An 18,465-nucleotide genomic window follows, 5' to 3' on the forward strand; every position below is an offset into this window, starting at 1 on the left:
TAATGTGCTTAATTGATTGATTTGCGGGTATTGAAAAGCCCTTGCATCCTGGGGCCCAATCCCACCTGATCGTGGCATATGATCCTCTTAGGGTACTGCGGGGTTCAGTTTGCTAGTATTTCGATGAGGATTTTTTCGTCTATGTTCATCAGTGATATTGGCCTGTAATTTTTGTGTGTTATCTTCCTCTGGTTTTGGTATCAGTGTGACGGTGGCCTCATAGAATGAGGAAGTGTTCCTTCCTCAGGGATTCTTTTGGAATAGTTTCAGAAGGATAGGTGTCAACTCCTCTCTGAGTGTGCAGTAGAATTCCCTTGTGAAGCCACCAGGTCCTGGATGTCTGTTTGCTGGGGGTTTTTAAAGGACTGATGCGATTTCAGTACTGGTGAGTGGTCTGTTCTTATCTTCTCTTTCTTCCTCATTCAGCCCTGGGACGTTCTGCCTTCCTGAGAGTTTGCCCGTTACTTCTAGGTTGTCCATTCGGCTGGTGTATAGTTAAGTAGCCTCTTATGCGCCTTTGTATTTCTGTGGTGTTGGTTGTAACTTCTCCTTTTTCACTTCTGATTTTATTAATTTGGACCCTCTCCTACTTTTTCTTGATGAGTCTGGCTAACGGTTTATCAATTTTGTTTATCCTTTCAAAGAACCAGTTTTTAGTTTCATTGATCTTTTCTATTGTTTATTTTTAGTCTCTGTTTCATTCATTTCTGCTCTGTTCTTTCTGATTTCCTTCCTTCTACTAACTTTGAGTTTTGTTTGGTTTTCTTTCTCTAGTTGCTTTAAGTGTAAGGTTAGGTTGTTCATCTGAGATTTTTTTGTGTGACCAAGGTAAGCTTTTATTGCTGTAAACTTCCCTCTTAGAATGGCTTTTGCTGTGTCCCATGGGTTTTGGATGCTCATGGTTTTGTTTTGATTTGTCAGTAGGTATATTTTTATTTCTTCTTTGATGTCTTCAGTGGTCCATTGGTTGTTTAGTAGCATATTGGTTAGGCTCCACGTGTTTGTGGGGGGTTTGACAGTTTTTTTTTCTTCTAGTTGATTTCAAGTCTCATAGCGTTGTGGTCAGAAAAGATGGTGAATATAATTTCAATTTTCTTAAATTTACTGAGAATTGATTTGTGGCCCAGCATGTGATCTCTCCTGGAGAGTGTCCCCAGTGCCCTTGAAAAGAATCTTATTCTGCTGCTTTCAGAGGGAACACTCTATAAATATCAGTGAAGTCCATCTAGTCTAATGTGTCTTTAAGGCTCATGTTTACTTACTGATCTTCTGTCTGGATGATCTGTCCACTGATGCAAATGAGGTATTAAAGTCCCCACCCCAGTATTATTGTGTTACTGCCAATTCCTCCTGTTACGTCTGTTAACATTTGCCTTACATATGGAGGTGGTCCTGTGTTGGGTGCATATATAGTTACAATTGTTCTGTCTGCCTCTTGGATTGATCCCTTGGTCATTACGTAGTGCCCTTCTTTGTCTCCTGTAACAGTCCTTATTTTAAAGTCTGATTTGTCTGATATAAGTATTGCTACTCTGGCTTTCTTTTGATTTCCATTGGTGTGTAGTACCCTTTTTTTTATCCCCTCACTTTTGGTCTGTGTGTGTCTCTAGATCTGAGATGAGTCTCTTGTAGGCATCAAATATATGGGCCTTGTTTTTGTACCCATTCAGCCAGTCTGTGTCTTTTGGTTGGAGCATTTATTCCATTTACATTTAAGGTAATTTTTGATATATATGTTCTTATTGCCATTTCATTAATTGTTTCAGATTTGGTTTTGTAGGTCTTTTTTTTCTTTTCCTTTTCTTTTTTTTTTTTTTTTTTTTTTGCTCTCTCCTCTTGTATTTGGTGACTATATTTAGCGTTATATCTCAATTCCTTTTCATTACTGTGTGTGTATCTATTACAGATGTTTGTTTTGCATTTATGAGATTTTGGTAAAGTCATCCCTGTATGTGTATAAAATTGCTACCAGGCATTACAAGAAACCCTACCAGAATATTACTGTAGCCCATGGGTGAATTTGATAAAGTTGAAAGATAAAAACGAATATACAGAAATCTGTTGTATTTACACATTATCAACAGCATATCAGATAAAGAAATTAAGAAAATAATCCCATTTGCCATTGCATCAAAAAGAGTAAAATAGCTAGGAATAAACCTACCTAAGGAAGCAAAACACCTATAATGCAAAAATGATAAGACACTGATGAAAGGAATTGAGGACAACACAAACAGATGGAAAGATGTACAGTGTTCTTGGATTGGAAGAAACAATATTATTAAAATGGCCATACTATCTTCTGCAATATACAGATTCAATGCAATCCCCTTCAAATTACCAATGGCATTTTTCACAGAACTAGAAGAAATTTTTTTTTTAATTTGTATGGAAATACAAAAGACCTTGAATAGCCAAATCAATCTTGAGAAAGAAGAGAGCTCGAGGAATTATGCTCCCTGACTTCAGAATATATTACAAAGCTACAGGAATCAAAATAGTATGGTACTGGCACAGAGACAGACACAGAGATCAATGAAACAGAATAGAAAGTCCAGAAATAAACTTATATACTTATGGTCAATTAATCTACAACAAAGAGGTAAGAATATACACTGGAGAAAAGACAGCCTCTTCAACAAGTGGTGCTGGGAAACTGGACAGCTACATGTAAAAGAATAAAATTAGAATGTTTTCTAACACTATATACAAAACCCCCTCAAAATGGATTAAAGACCTAAACGTAAGACCAGATACGCTAAAACTCCTGGAGGAAAACCTAGGCAGAACATTCTTTGACATAAATTGCAGCAATATTTTTTTTTTGATCTGTCTCCTAGAGTAATGGAAATAAAAGCAAAAATAAGCCAATGGGGCCTAATTAAACTTAAAACCTATTGTGCAGCAAAGGAAACCATAAACAAAACAAAAAGACCTGTGGAATAGGAGACTATATTTGCAAATGTTGAGACTGAAAGAGATTAATTTCCAAAATATACCAAGAGCTCATACAGCTTAATATCAAAAAAACCCAACCCAATAAAAAAATAGGCAGAAGACCTAAATAGACATTTCTCCAAAGAAGACATACAGATGACCAGAAGGCACATGAAAAGATGCTCAACATCACTAATTATCAGAGAAACGCAAATCAAAACTACAATGAAGTATCACCTCACATCAGTTAAAATGACCATCATTAAAGAATCTACAAATAGTAAATGCTGGAGAGGGCATGGAGAAAAGGGAACCATCCTATCCTGCTGAAGGTTATGTAAATTGATCCAGCCACTATGGAGAACAGTATGGATGTCCCTTAAAAAACTAAAGATAGAGTTGCCATATGATCCAGCAATCCCACTCCTGGACAAATATTGGAGAAAACTCAAATTCAAAAAGTTACATGCACTGTAATGTTTGTAGCAGCACTATTTACAATAGTCAAGGCATGGAAACAACCTAAATGTTCACTGAGAGATGAATGGATAAAGAAGATTTGGTATATATATTCCTTTATTATATAATATATAATGGAATATTACTCAGCCATAAAAAATAATGAAATAATGCCATTGGCAGCAACGTGGATGGCCCTGGTGATTATCATATTAAGTGAAGTAAGTGAACCACAAAAAGACAATTTTCTTATGATATCACTTACATGTGGCATCAAAAAATGATAGAAAATGAACTTATTTACAAACCAGAAATAGACTCACAGACATAGAAAACAAACTAAATTTTACTAAAGGGGAAAGAGGTGGGAGAAGAGATGAATTAGGAGTTAGGAATTAACATAGACACATTACTATATGTAAACTATATAAGCAACAAGGACCTACTGTACAGCACAGGGAAGTATATTCAATATCTTGTAATAATATACAATGGAATCTGAAAAAAAAAAAAAACATAAATAGACTGTATAAAAGATCATGGAGGCCAATCAAGTAATACAAACCTACATCCACGAAAGGTCTCCAGACATGTGATCATAGAACCTCCTCTATTTCTTTAACCGTGAAGCAAAATGAATGAAAGATTTTCAGCATAAAATATAAATAATCAGCAATGTTTGGATAGCGATTGTGAGAAACACCCTGATTTCAAAATCTAAAATTGAATCATTGTATATTAGAGCTGATTTTTAAAAACCCTGTGTGCCACAACTAACAACTGAACTGAATTCACTTCTGCGGCAGGAAACAATGGTTATCAAATCTTTCAGAATTCTGGGTTTATGTTATGTAATGATCTATGATTATAGGAAACAGCAGGTAGTTACATACTGACTTGCATGAGTATTATGTTTTATTGACTTACTGACGTCTATTTGTGGAAATACTGAGGTTAAGTCCCCCTTCGAGGTATAAAACAAGTAAAATAGTAGACTTAAGTGGGAAAAGCCCCAGACGCTAATTTGTTATTATTGCTATCAATAATCATTTTTTCATAACAATTTACCATTTGCAGAACGCTTGCACGATCATTTCTCAGTAGTCTCATTTTATCCTTAGATCCAAAAGAGAGGTTGTAAGAGCAACAGAGGTTGTACATTTAAATACTCATTTTCTACTTGTTTTTCCTGATAAAAATTAGATTAAAAGTGTCCAAATACCTAATGAATCTTTTTGGCTTCATAGGTGAATGAAATGTGTTTTTCTGGAGGGTGAAGGAGGAATTATGGTTGCCAAGGCAGCTCAGGGACTTTTCTGAATATATGGGAATAGCAAATCACAAAGGCCCAGTTCTTCGTCACTTTATAAATCCGAGGAAACAATGGTTATCTTCTTAATAAGGGACAAGTCAAGAGTACTTATTGTGTCATCCTCTCTATAATTCTCAAAGGCTGTACTTTTTGCATACGCAAAATAATGCTCATATAAAGTTTTGGTTTTCTTGTGTAATAAATGATTCTCTAGAGGTGAGAAGAAGTTCGTGTATTTTTTAACCCATGAAAAAGAGAAAAAGGAGGCTCACCCTCTGAGGCATGGACACTGTGTGCGATCTGGACCGGCTCTGCACACAGACTGTTTCCAGGCATTTGATGCTCTGGAAGATTCTTCAGTGTGCATTGCAGGAAAAATACCTCTGTTTACAGCTCTGTGTACTCATTTACATAACTTTCCCGTAACTGGAGGCTTTCAATAGGAAAGATTGCCACCGTGTGGAATTATTAATGTTTTCTAGCTGGTCTAAAGGAATTGTCCAGTGTCACACCGTTATTGAATGGCTGCACGTGGCTCCAGTCACTTTGCCTGCACTGACTTAGTGAGTCGTCTCAAAACCTCGTGACTTTATATTACACGATCCCTATTTTAGAAATAAGGAGACTGCGGCTCAGAGACACTAAACAACTTTCCATAATCATACAACTTCTAAATATTAAACTGAATAAGAAGACAGGAATTTGTTCCAGGCCCAAAAGTGTGTGTGCTCATTGGAAGAAAGATCATAACCATTAGCTTAAATAACTCAGTTCTGCTCTCATGGGGAATTGGAGGGTTATCAAAGATGATATAAGAAAATAAGAGTGCTATGTTATTAAATGAATGTGTTTATTATGGAAATATAAAGTTAAACCTTTTTTTCCTGACAAATGTTTCTGAATCTTTGATATACCATTAAGTTTCCTTACGTCTCCAAGAGGGAATGCAGTTTTTCCAACGCTTTTGACCATGACCCTCCCTTCTGCATATGACAGCATCTTGTGGGGACAGCATTCCAGGAAAATTTTAACTTTGGAATATCCTAAGGTTATCCACAGACTACTCAAATATCACATTTCCTTCATGGAAATTTTCCTGTTTCCCTTATCCCCATAAGAAATTTCCTTTTTCAAATCTTTCTGAAGCTTCTGATATACAATAGTTAGTTGACACTTATGACATAAACTGTAATTAGAAAAATATGAATTTTAAAAAATATTATATATATTTCAAATACATATACATATATATGTGCATATATACATATCAGAATGCAAATCTACATCAGGATTTATATATTCAAATGAGCTCTCTTTTAAGTGGCCACCAGCGAGGAGCTATGCATCACCCAAATAATTTTTAAAATTTCTTTTTGGAGTTGGCTTTAAAGTTTAAAGTTCAAAGAACTACATTTTACATAGCTACAATTTTTTTTCTTATGATGAGAACTTTTAAGATCTACTCCCTTGGCAAATTTCAAATATGCAACACAGTATTATCAACTACAGTCATCATGTTGTTGATCATTCTGCAATATATACAGATTTTGAACACTGTGTTGTTCACCTGACACCGATATGTCCTATGTCAATTATATCTCAATTAAAATAAGTGAATAAGAACTGCATTTTTTTTTTGAGTATCTTCACAATGGTCTCGTCTTGTCAGGGTTGGAGAATTTCTGGAAAGAACCAAAACACTTTGTAGCAAGTTGAAATTGAGACTATCAAGCAATGAAATTGATTTTCATATGAAATTTACTTAGAAATTGGTTCTGAGAACAGCTACGAAAGTGAATTAGAACACACGTGTTAGAGTGTGATGGAGTTGAATATGCACATAGGCTCAGGACGTGCCTACTTTGGGGGAGTGAATACAACTTGCGACATTAAGCGAGGGTTATATGTTTAATACCTCCTAGCAAATTAAATATGTGAAATCCTTGGGTGTAGGATAATAGATGATAAAGTAAATAATGAAAATAGGAAAGTGAGTGTCGCACCTTGTTGGTAAAAAATAAAATATAAAAACCTTCACTGCAAAAAAACAAGAGAAGCTTCTGACATTGAAGTAGGGGATGGGGAAGCGGAATACCATCTGTTTGAGTCTCTTTTTTTTAAAGTCTCTTAAGGTGCCCTTTGAGTTGTGTCTTACGAACTCTAGGGTTTACCAGACACATTTAATAACAGAAAAGTGGCAAGGTTTGACTTCAAGCAAAGCTGAATTTGAACCAGAGAGAATATGTACAAACAAGTTACTGAATCTCATTAAGTTTGATTTTCCTCATCTAGGAAGTTATTGAATTGAGAGGATTCAACATGACAGGGCAAAGAATGCACTAACTTAATGCCTGATTAAATGTTAATCATTTATTTAATGACTAGAACTTGAACATCATAATTTTTAAAGTTTGTGAAAGCATTGTTTTGCCTTGCTCTCTCATGGTCTTTTCATGGAACGTTTAGTGTTCTCTCTCCCAGTCCTTTTACCAGTATTTACTATACACATCCTAAGCACAGGCCATTGTGCCAAAGATTAGGGGTACAAAGATGAAATGGATAAGCTGTGTTCTCAAAAGCTTATGATTGAGTGGGTAAATAAAGCTCATGCCAGGTTATAATGCCGGTGAGAAGAAATATTCCAAGAAAGACACACATGAAGCGTGGCAGAACCTTACAGAGAAGAAGGTGCCTCTAACAAGGACCAGGAAAGACTTGTGCTGAAGGATGACGAAAAAGGAACTGGGGTCGGGGGGGTCCCAAGTAGACATGTATGAAAAGAGATGTTTTAAAGTAATAAGATAAAAGAATGGAGACCCAAAAGTATAGGATATTTTCAGGGATGTGCGATTACTTCCGTTGATTTATGCCTGCAAGCGCTTACAAAAAGTCGTGATTAGAATGTAGACTCCAGACAGACCTATCACGCCTAAAATGCTGAGTGACCGAGAACGGGCTTTACTGGAGAGGAGACAGTGAGCCATTGAGCATGGGAGTGGTGGGTAAGGGCCGTGTTTTAGGAAGCCTAGTCTGGAGGCTCCTGATCTTGCTCATTGGAGAAAGAAAAAAAGTAGAAGAAAAAGGCCAACGTGAAGGCTGCCGGAGGAACCCGCAGGGAAGCGAAAGGGCGCCTCTGTCGGTGGGGGGGCTTCTTTGGTGGCTGTGCTGCTTTAACGAGCACGAGAATATAACTAGGTCTGGGGCTTTTGTGGGGGGGGTGGGCATGTTAATGGAGATAACCAAGGTTAGAGGTTTTGAAGGAGTGAAGGAGATTGTTTAGGAAAATGGCAACAAAGATTGGAAAGACAAAAAACATAAGAAGACTTGATGATGACTAGGTCTAGTGTTCAAGCCACCAATCCATCTTTTCCTGTCTTTGATTGCCATCTTTCTTTGGTACTTACTACTTAGTCATGCCCACAATTTCTATATCCCCTTACCTAATCCCTGCTAATGTCTATTAAAGGGAAGTTTTCTACACATAATTTCTCTTTTATGACATTAAGAATGAGTGGGTCCACTTCCGCTAGCAAAGAAAAAAATACACTCTTCGTTTTTCACAGAGTTGTTGGTCATTCTCAGGACAAGAGAGTAAGATATTTTGGGTCAGTGGCTGGCTGTTGTGTAGACTCTAACTTCCTTCAAGCCAGACGGTTATGAACAATAAAAAATGGGTCCTTAGAGAAGGGGGAAAAGCTAGAGTCACTGAGCACCCGCCAGTCTTCTGTGACATACAAGGGGGAGGACATTGTGCAACTAAAGTAATATTCTTACATGTTGAATTGATTCTAAGTGTTGAGTTTAACACCGTAAAATAAAATTTTATCCACTTGCATAGTCTCTTACAGTTATTATGTTAAGTCACTGAAAGCTTACTTTCCTATTGTAAGAATAGCTAAAGTTACTTCCCCTATTGCTCTTTATATGTATTTAAACTTTTTTGTTAAAAAAACACATACATTAAATATCTTTCTATATAATATGTATAATGAACATTACATATCCTTCAGTATGCTTCAGTAATTATCAGTGTCTTGCCAAATTTTGACAACTTTCTTATTCTCTCTCATACTTTTGATTGGAATATTTTAAATCAAATATCAAACACACCATTGGTGACTAATTCAGGGTGCATGTCTAACCAGTGAGAACTCTTCTGCCATAATGAGCATGCTTTTGTCATACTATAGACCCTCAGTGTCGTCTTCTTCCCGTTCCACATACACATTTCTCCAACTACGTCAGAGATATTCCTTAGTTAGTTTGTTCAAATCAGTATCCAAACAAGGTCTGCACATCGCTAAAGGCAGAAGCATGGTTTAGAAGATGAAGGGAGTCATTTTGGAGAAGCCGGCATGTGTGATGGATGGTTTTAAGTGGCCAACAATTCAAGAGGCAGTTGGGTGAGAAGAGGGTAAAGAGACAGAGTGCATTCTATAATGAAAAAAAATGGGGGGCAGACAAAAGAGCACAAACCTTAGAGGGGAGGGGAGGAAGAGATATACTCAAGAGATTATCAGTGAAATAACTCAACTGAAGAAGGACACTTGTGAGAGAGATTCTGGTAAGTAGGGGCGGATTTGGAAGGACCTTGAATGGTAGACTAAATAGCTTTGAACACTGTCCTCAGAGCAGGGAGCCATTAGCTCCATTCAGTTTTCCATTTCTAGCAGAGTTTTGGCTATGTTGTAAACATAAAAATTCTATTAGTAAGCAAAATGCATCTGCTCACTTCATAAGAAAACTTAACTGTTTATGTATTCCAACAGCAATCATCTTCAAATATTTATAGCAAGTGGCAAAATTATCTAATGTTTTATTTTGCCCAATAATTAGATGCTCCACTTAGAGAAACACGGACAAATTGGCACTGATTTAACCAACCAACACACTACCCAGCAGCTGAGAGATCTTCATAAAGCAAAGTAATCACGACTCAACACATTTACCATAGGAGAGATATGATGACTCTATTAAATATATATACATATCATATATTTTTAAAATATATGCACACACACACACTAGCCCTGCAAACCTCACGTGCTACACTTTTCATCTGCTATGAAAATACAGTTTGCAATATGCCTATCAACAATAAATGTATTATTGACCCATAAATTCTCTCTTTACCAGCCTAATGCAATTGATTTTCATCATTAAAAGATCATCGCATGACAGCTGAAATATCAAAGCCTTTAAAGAAAGTATACATCAAACAATGCAGTTTGGTAAGTACTTTATTTTTGCGTACTTGTTCTAATGGGGATCCAGGTGTTCCATATCACACAGATGTTTAAATACTTTTGAGTGTCTACATATACCAGACTTTGTGCTAGACTTTTGAGGGAATACAATTGTGTATAAGATGTGGTCTTGGTATCTTATAGTAGCTTATGGTGAAAAAGAATATGAAAATGAATGTGTGTGTATCTGGGTATGACATTGTGCTGTACACCAGAAACTGACACAACAGTGTAGACTGACTGTACTTCAATAAAAAGAAAAAAAACTTTAAGCCAAAAAAAAAAAAAAAAAGATGTGGTCTTAATATTCCAGAAACTTAAATTCTAGTACAGATAATGAAACGTATACATATAGAAGTAAAACTACAAGCAGGATTAGAACAGAAGCATCAAATTGGATTAAGTTAGAGGTTTTTTAACAATAGCAGTATTGACATTTTGTATCTGATCCAGTGGTGGGAGCCATCCTATATACTGTGGGGTATTTAGCAGCGTCCCTGACATCTACCAAGTGCCAATATTATCTCCCCAGTTGTGACAACCAAAAATATCTCCAGATATTGCCAAATTTCCTGAGTGAAAAATCACCTGTAGTTTTGAACCAATGTATTAGATGGACAGTCTTCTGTGTATTTTGCTAATAAAGATAACTTCTAGTTGGGGAAACCAAGGGAAGTCCACAGAGGAGCAGGGGACTGATAGGAGTAAGTGGAGAAGAGGACTGTACTTCAGGAACAGAGAAGAGAAAGAGAAAATGGCTAAGCTGGAGCTGGAAAGGCAAGAGGAGAAGTATAAATTATGTTCAAGAGTCATGTAGCATGTGGTGATCAGGAGATGGTCAGTGGAGGAAAGCTGGTGGAGTGAAAGCGATCAGGTTCTGAGGTCCTTGAATATAAGACAAAGGGAATGTTGTCCATTTTGTGGGGATGCCTCTTGGACATGTCGGTGAAGTGAAGTAAGTATCATTTGGAAAATGTTAACATGGCAGCTCTGGGAAGAGCGATTTAGGCAAATGAGAGAGTCGTTTGTTGGTCTGGGACTCCGTTAAGGATATAATTTGGCAGCAATTGGAGAATATGTTTGTGAGAGATGTATTTTCCAACATGGGATGAGAGAGGAAAATCCACTGAAGGAATGCACTCTGTAGCCTGTCTCTGTTTGCCCTCGTAAATTGCTGAAATTGTTTTCTCATAGTAGACTTGACACTTCTTGGTAGAGCTGATTGGCTAGTATGTCCCATTTCTCTGGAATCCGTGAAGTGGAAAGCTGCAACCGATGTTGCAGAATTGTGAAGACAAAGATCATACTCTCAAAAATAACTGCAGCGACGTTTACACTGTGAATCTAGGCATTTAAATGATTTTGCTGAAGAAAAGTAATTTAGCATTCCAAGGCCTGACACAGAAAAAAGTGTTCACTACTTGCCTGCTGAGCAAAGATCTCTAAAGTTAACTTGTATCCACACTGAGGTTCTTACCACACAAGCAGACTTTAAAAGCCTCCGCATCTTTCCTATACTTTTTGAGAGTTTCGGTCTAAGTTTATCCCCATTTGGAACATGAAATATTAGGACAGGACATAATTCAACTTCATGTGATATACAAATAAAATACTAAAAACCCTGGAAAAACACCATCTAAAAGGTTAAAATGTGTTCTTAGTAAATTTACTCTTGAACTACACTGTTCATTTGCTCTGAAAATATTTACTAACTCTTTGGACGTTAAAATCTCTCTTGTAAGCATGATGTGGTATTAAAAATAGGGAGAAAAGGGAGCAACTTCAGAGAGCCCTGTTGAGTCACCATCTAGTCTTTTCCCCCATGTCATCTTCCGTCCTTGCCCAAGTCACCCCTGACTTGGATCCAAGAAAGGGGCTTTTTCTGTAGTCACAGAGACCTTGTATTCTTTGTTTGTCAACAGAATAGTATATTTATTTCAGCAATGCTTAAACTTAACATTTCTGAGATTGTAATAACTATGTTTGGTAGACACCAAAAACTAAAATGAACTTTTTGGAAAATATAGATGCAGTGAAGTAATAAGAGATTAACTGGATAGTAATACAGGAGAATCTAGGGAACTAGATGGAGAAAATATAATCTCGGGCACAAGAATTTTTGATTTTGTTAAATAAGCAAACTCGACTTTATAAGAAGGGAATTAAATACAGTGGAAATTAAAGAGAAGGGCTTTTCTTCTGGCAGCTAGACAGAATATGGATAATATTCAAAAGAAACTTGAATAAATGAGACAAGTTAAGAGGCTGATGCAGTAATCCAGATGTTATTCACTTATTAAAAGCAGTTTATAAATATCTGCAGTATTAGTGGCATTTCGTTAAATACAAACTAATGCTTCCTTGGACTAGGGCAGTGACTACAGAAATGGAACAAATCCTATTGAATACTAATGAAATGATTAAACCAGTTCAGTGCCCCCCGCTTTTTTTTCTTGAGGCCTTTATTCCTACATTTACCAAACTCTACATATTTGAAACCGGTCCACAATTTTGGGATGCTCTCCTAAAATAAATTACATAAAAATTCAGAAGAATTTTGCTAACAGTTGCCAATCACCTGCTTGTCACTCTGTGCCAAGATGACATGCTCTTCTGTGTTGAAGAGTGCAAGATTGTAAAGATGAGAAGTGGAGAGAAAAGAGGATAGGGAGCAGTGCAACTCCCTCCAGGTTTTATCAAAGACTCTGTTTCTGTCAATTAATTACCAGAGAATGGAAATCCACCCCAGCCCTGCAAGAATGCTTTTTGGAAGTTGTGAGTGTGTTCATTTAAAGGAATGAATGAACCAAACAGCTACCACCATTGATTATTTCTGCCCTTATGGCTTTAGGCTGGAAGTGGTTTTCTAGGGTCCCCAAAGCTATTTTCTTTCTCTCCTTTTTTTTTTTTTTCTTATTTTGATCTGTAGCATTGTGAACAGAATTCATCCTAGCCACATCTGATCTGTTCCGTCAGTCCACAAGGAGTGATTACCAATGCACAAAGGAGCTGCCTTTGAAAGCTTTTTTTAAAAATTCTATTTAATTTTACATTTATATTGAACTAAATAAAAAGACAAACCACCTAGTTTTGTAGAAAATTAAATTTTAGTCCCACTTCTTCTGACTTTGGCTTAAAGCATGAATTTAAAAAAAAAATCAAAAGATTCAAGAAATCAAAAAATGTAGTGAAATCTCTCATTCATCGTCTTAGCTGATCAACATAATGTTCACCACTTGGAATTTTTAAAGTAATATCAATGACAACATGCTTTTTTGGTATTTTATAAAACTGTTAAGTGATAAAAATAAGTTTTATGTAAGTACTTTTTAGAAGGATATTTAAACACAATCCATGATCATATTCATCTGTTAAATACTTGGTTAATTTAAAAGTATCTCAGTCTATATATTAACACTCTTTTTATAATAATTGGCCATAGGCTTCAGTTTTTGTTTCCCCTTCCTTACATTTGGCAAACATTTGTTGGTGTATGACGCGTCAGGCACAGCACAAGGGACCGGGTACAGGAGGGTGCATGAGACCGAGCTCTCCATCTTCAAGGAGATGACAGTCGAGTAGAGGAGAGACAGTTAAACTGCAGCAGAATGCAGAAGGTCTCCCCACAGAGATGAGCACTTAGGAGCATACAGAAGCCAGAGTAGGGGTTTTGTATTGTAATGTTGTTTATTCTTTTTCCAGGATATATTTTAAATCTTGATAAAAATCTTAGAAGTTCCTTGTGAAAAATTCAAGGAGAACATGTAATTTATAAGCTGTTCAGTATACTTACGGCATCCTCAGGACCTGAGGATCTACACTAATTACTAGTTTCCTTTACGTCAATTCGTCAAATATTTCCCGTATTTTGACATTCCTGTGATTTTTTTTAAACTCGCCACATTGTATTTGGGGAGTATGTTTCTCAGTCAGAGTTATTGTTTCCCTCACTCTGTTTCTCTCTCAATTTCCCCCTAAATAAGTAAGTCTAGAAGCAGTTTTATTCTTTGGCTGGTAAATATGATTTATCTACTTTGGGAAGGAAAAAAAGAAAAAGAAATACTGAAAAACCTGTGGGGCATTTTCTGCTTCAGTAAATCAGTCACACGTGGTCTCATTCGGAATCTATTGAACTTTTGCAAGGTTCTGGTTTTCTCAAATACGAGGTCGCTGCACTGGATGTCAAAGGGGCACTTATGGTGTTCTAAGCTGGCTGTTACTCAGTTCATTATTTTTTTTTTTAACATCAAATCATGATCACTTCAAAAAAGACAGCTCAGAGATAAATTAGAATGTATAAAGAAGACTACGGGTTTTTACTTACATTTGTGCAAATGAGCATGGCCTTTCATATACGGAGATGATTACTGTGAGCTGAGATCTGTAAGGTGTCTGGCTTGTCCATTTTCATGTGGCAGTGATGAATCTGAGGTGTCTGACCCCTTAGAAAAATTACCCCTCTACCAAAAGGGAGAACAAAATTTGTCATCCTCAAGTGACTGAACTTAGAGCATAGGCACCAACAAATATAACCACATATAAACTAAGGTAGAAAATACATGTAATCAAGAACGTGTCATTCACAATCAATGGCCTAAAAGTCTTTAATTTGACCTGAACATTTACTTTTTGAGTCTAAACTAGTTTTCAAAACTCTTTATGCTGTAATCTTATTTGTTAGAATGAACTAATGTCATTCCACTAACTTTCCCAACTAAAATGATACAGTATAATATATACACATCCCAGTTTAAGAAATATTTTGTTGCAGTAAAGCACCCAGTGCAATGTCTGGAATATCACAAGTGCTCATTAAGTATTTTTTTCCCTTCGGCCTTAAAAGAATTTCTGTAACATTTTTGCTCCCAGCTTGGAAACTTCAATGATCTCCTATTTCTATCAAATCAAATTCCTCCAGTTTGACATTCAAGGCCCAGTGCTAATTCATCTTTGAGTACCGCTCATATGATTACTTGTCACAACTCAACAGATAGCCCTCTACGCAAAGAAGGTCACAAGCACAGATACTTGATAGTTAAACTGGCTCAGCCACTTCTTTTTTTAAAAATGCTTCTGACATGTCCTCTTGTCCCTGATGTGGTATATGTCCCCTCCCAGAGAACCTCCGGCAAATCCGTCAGAGAATGGGTCACACTGCACTGTTATTTTTGGCTTATTTGTCCATAATCCCCATTAGGATGTAGGTTTCTCATGGGCAGAATCATGTTCTATTCATCTTTATAGCTCAGATACCTACCAAAGTATCAGCGTGTAGGAAATGCCCCCAAATGACTATTGAATGAATGGCACTTACTGATTTAAGTGCTGAGTTTCTGATGCCAAAAGTGTCCTGATCTGTCTCCTCTAGGTAAAAATGCTGCCTCTCCCTCCTTCTCTGTCTTTATCTTTCCTCCCACCCCCTAAACTTGGACCAAATTTAACTTCTTTGGGAATGGTCAGAAGTTCATCAAAGAAGGAAAAATATGTGACATGGGGCTCCCAACATGAAACTTAAAATAACTGGCTTCTATAGCAATACTGCCTCTCCTTAAGGACTCTAAAAAGCCAAAAAGTCAAGAGCCCTAGACGCATGCACCAAACTCCAGGATGTCATTCTTGGGGACAGTTTTATTCCCCACACCTAGAGAGCCCCAGCTCTTCTCTCTTGGTGATACGATGGCATTTCCTGCTCACCACTCTTTTTTTTAATTTTTTAAAACTTTTTTTTATTGATTTATAATCATTTTACAATGTTTTGTCAAATTCCAGTGTAGAGCACAATTTTTCAGTTATACATGAACATATATATATTCTTTGTCACATTTTTTTCTCTGTGAGCCACCATAAGACCTTGTATATATTTCCCTGTGCTATACAGTATAATCTTGTTTATCTATTCTACATTTTGAAATCCCAGTCCTTCCCACCCCCCACCCCCTTGGCAATCACAAGTTTGTATTCTATGTCTACAAGTCTGTTTCTGTTTTGCATTTGTTTTGTTTTGTTTTTAGATTCCACATATGAGCGATCTCATATGGTATTTTTCTTTCTCTTTCTGGCTGACTTCACTTAGAATGACATTCTCCAGGAGCATCCATGTTGCTGCAAATGGCATTATGTTATCGGTTTTTATGGCTGAGTAGTATTCCATTGCATAAATATACCACCTCTTCTTTATCCAGTCATCTATTGATGGACATTTAGGCTGTTTCCATGTCTTGGCTGTTGTAAATAGGGCTGCTATGAACGTCGGGTGCAGGTGTCATCCTGAAGTAGGGTTCCTTCTGGATATATGCCCAGGAGCGGTATTCCTGGGTCATATGGTACGTCTATTCCCAGTCTTTTGAGGAATCTCCGTACTGTTTTCCACAGTCCTGCTCACCACTCTTGCCACTGTCTCCTGACCACTTTGTTCATTCGCCCAGTGCTGAGGACCCCTAAGACAGAAAACATGCTCCATTGGTCCCTTTTCTACACTTCCTCATTTCAGGCATCATTTCAGAATTCACTTTGCCCCGTGAACATACACAGCACTGTTGCCATAAATCAACCCTTCACTGCATGCGAGAAATTTCCAAAGAAGCCTTTCTCAATCATACACTTCCAGTTTGGCTTCAGGTACTTTCTTCCAAAGACAAGCCTGTTGGAAGACACTGGAACCTCCAGCAGTTGAAGCTGGGGGCCTTAATCAGAAAGAAGTTATTCACCTATGTTTTTGCTCTACCTTTTACAGTTTAAATTAACTTTGGATCAAGTGTGATCTTTACTTATGGGACTATATGATAACTCTGTAAAGCTTGAAAATAAATGAGTGTTTAAAATATGTACATGTCTACATTTCTTCTACTAGTCTGATTTCTTACCAGTTCAATTCAATGCTTAACAACTAGTTCAAAAGGCAAGATGAAGAAAATAAAAATAATGGAACTTTTTAGTCACCATGTCATTCATAGACCATTATGTCAGTCCGTAATTTTGCTATCCCTTTGGGTTGATGGGAGTTAATTTTTTTAACTTCCTGCTGAGTGTTCTTAAATGTGCATTGACCCACAAACCTTTAAATGATTGAAAGTACTATTTGAGAGAAAACATTAACCCAGAGAGGAATATGGAACCACTGTAAGACTATATTCTACAAAGCAAGATCTGTAAAAATGCATTTCTATTGATTGTAAATAAAAATAATATGTAATCTTATAAGAAATTTGAAGTTTATTAGATAATACTTTTCAGAGAAGTAAATTTTCATTATTCCCTTTATGTTCATTTTCAAACACGTTCATCTTTATTCACAATTATATGGCTGTACTTTAAAATTCAGCTGTGTAGCATCCAAGTTCTGCAGTATTTTCATTGACCAGGCAGTCTCAGAACATACAGACCTCTTTAAAATAGGTGTAGACCTAATGGCCCAGAACCCATTTGCTCAAAAGGCTTAGAAAACTCCCTGCAGCCCCTTCCAGGATTTGATATTTGCAAGGGTCGTGTTTTCTCACAAGATCGCCATTTCTTCCAGAGGCCATTTTCTTTTCTGTTAAATGAATTTCTTTTCTGAATGAATGCTGAATTGTGTATCATTTTTGATTAGTGAGACAGGAATCTTGTCTTCTTCTCTTTGCCACAAAATAAAAAACTTAAAGTGTCAGTATTTCATCGTTAATTATCAATAAGCATATGGGTAAGATAAGAAGTTATGCCGAATTAAGGATTGCAAAGCTGCCTGAGAATGTTCTATTGCTTAAATACTCTTTGAGACACAGTTCCTTCCCTGTTGGGAAACAGTGAGGGCTGCTGGGTTATGTTTGCACTGTTTGTTTTGTTCCACGGTGGGAAATGTGAGCCTTTGTTGAGTTTGGAGGTTCAGGTACAAAAATTTTGGATTAGAACAAAGAAGGGAAAAATCACACTTGCCCTGTTGAAGGACAGCAAATGAATATTAGTTTCTCTGAAATTCTGGCTCCACGTGTACTTGAAAAAACATATGTTTTCTACTCTTTTTAGGGTGTAATGTCCTGAGATATCTATTCAATCTAGCTGGTTTACTGTGTCATTTAAGACCACTGTTGATTTATTGACTTTCTGTCAGTTGATGTAAATGAGGTTGTCAAAGTCTCCTACTGTTATTGCATTATTGGCAATTTCTCCCTTTACGTCTGTTAGCATTTGCTTTATATATTGCTCCTGTACTGTGTGCACATATGTTCAATGATATAATACCCTCATCTTGTATTGATCCTTTTATCATTAAATAATGCCCTTATTTCTCCTTTATCATGGACTTCATTTTAAAGTCTTTGTCTGATATGAGTATTGCTACCCCAACTTTCTTTTCATTTCCATTTGCATGAGATGGTTTTTTAGCCCCTCACTTTCAGTTTATGTGTGTCTTTTGCTCTGAAGTGAGTCTCTCGTAGGCTGCATGTACATGAGTCTAGTTTTTTAATCCATTCAGCTACTGTATTTCTTTTGATCGCAGCATTTAATCCACTGATATTTAAAGTGATTAATGAT

At 36.7% G+C, this 18,465-nt stretch overlaps 1 protein-coding gene across 3 annotated transcripts in view; it reads left to right on the plus strand.

Moving 5' to 3' along the window:
- KHDRBS2 (KH RNA binding domain containing, signal transduction associated 2) overlaps nucleotides 1-18,465 on the plus strand; it is a 644,953-nt gene that overhangs the window by 540,428 nt on the left and 86,060 nt on the right. For all 3 annotated transcript variants that reach the window (XM_074348987.1, XM_074348989.1, XM_074348988.1), the window contains exon 15: nucleotides 9,845-9,939. The gene's annotated coding sequence lies outside the window, so the exon portion shown is untranslated. The remainder of the gene's footprint in view (nucleotides 1-9,844; nucleotides 9,940-18,465) is intronic.

This window comes from Camelus bactrianus, chromosome 20 (assembly GCF_048773025.1).
Source record: "Camelus bactrianus isolate YW-2024 breed Bactrian camel chromosome 20, ASM4877302v1, whole genome shotgun sequence".
Taxonomy (NCBI): domain Eukaryota; kingdom Metazoa; phylum Chordata; class Mammalia; order Artiodactyla; family Camelidae; genus Camelus; species Camelus bactrianus.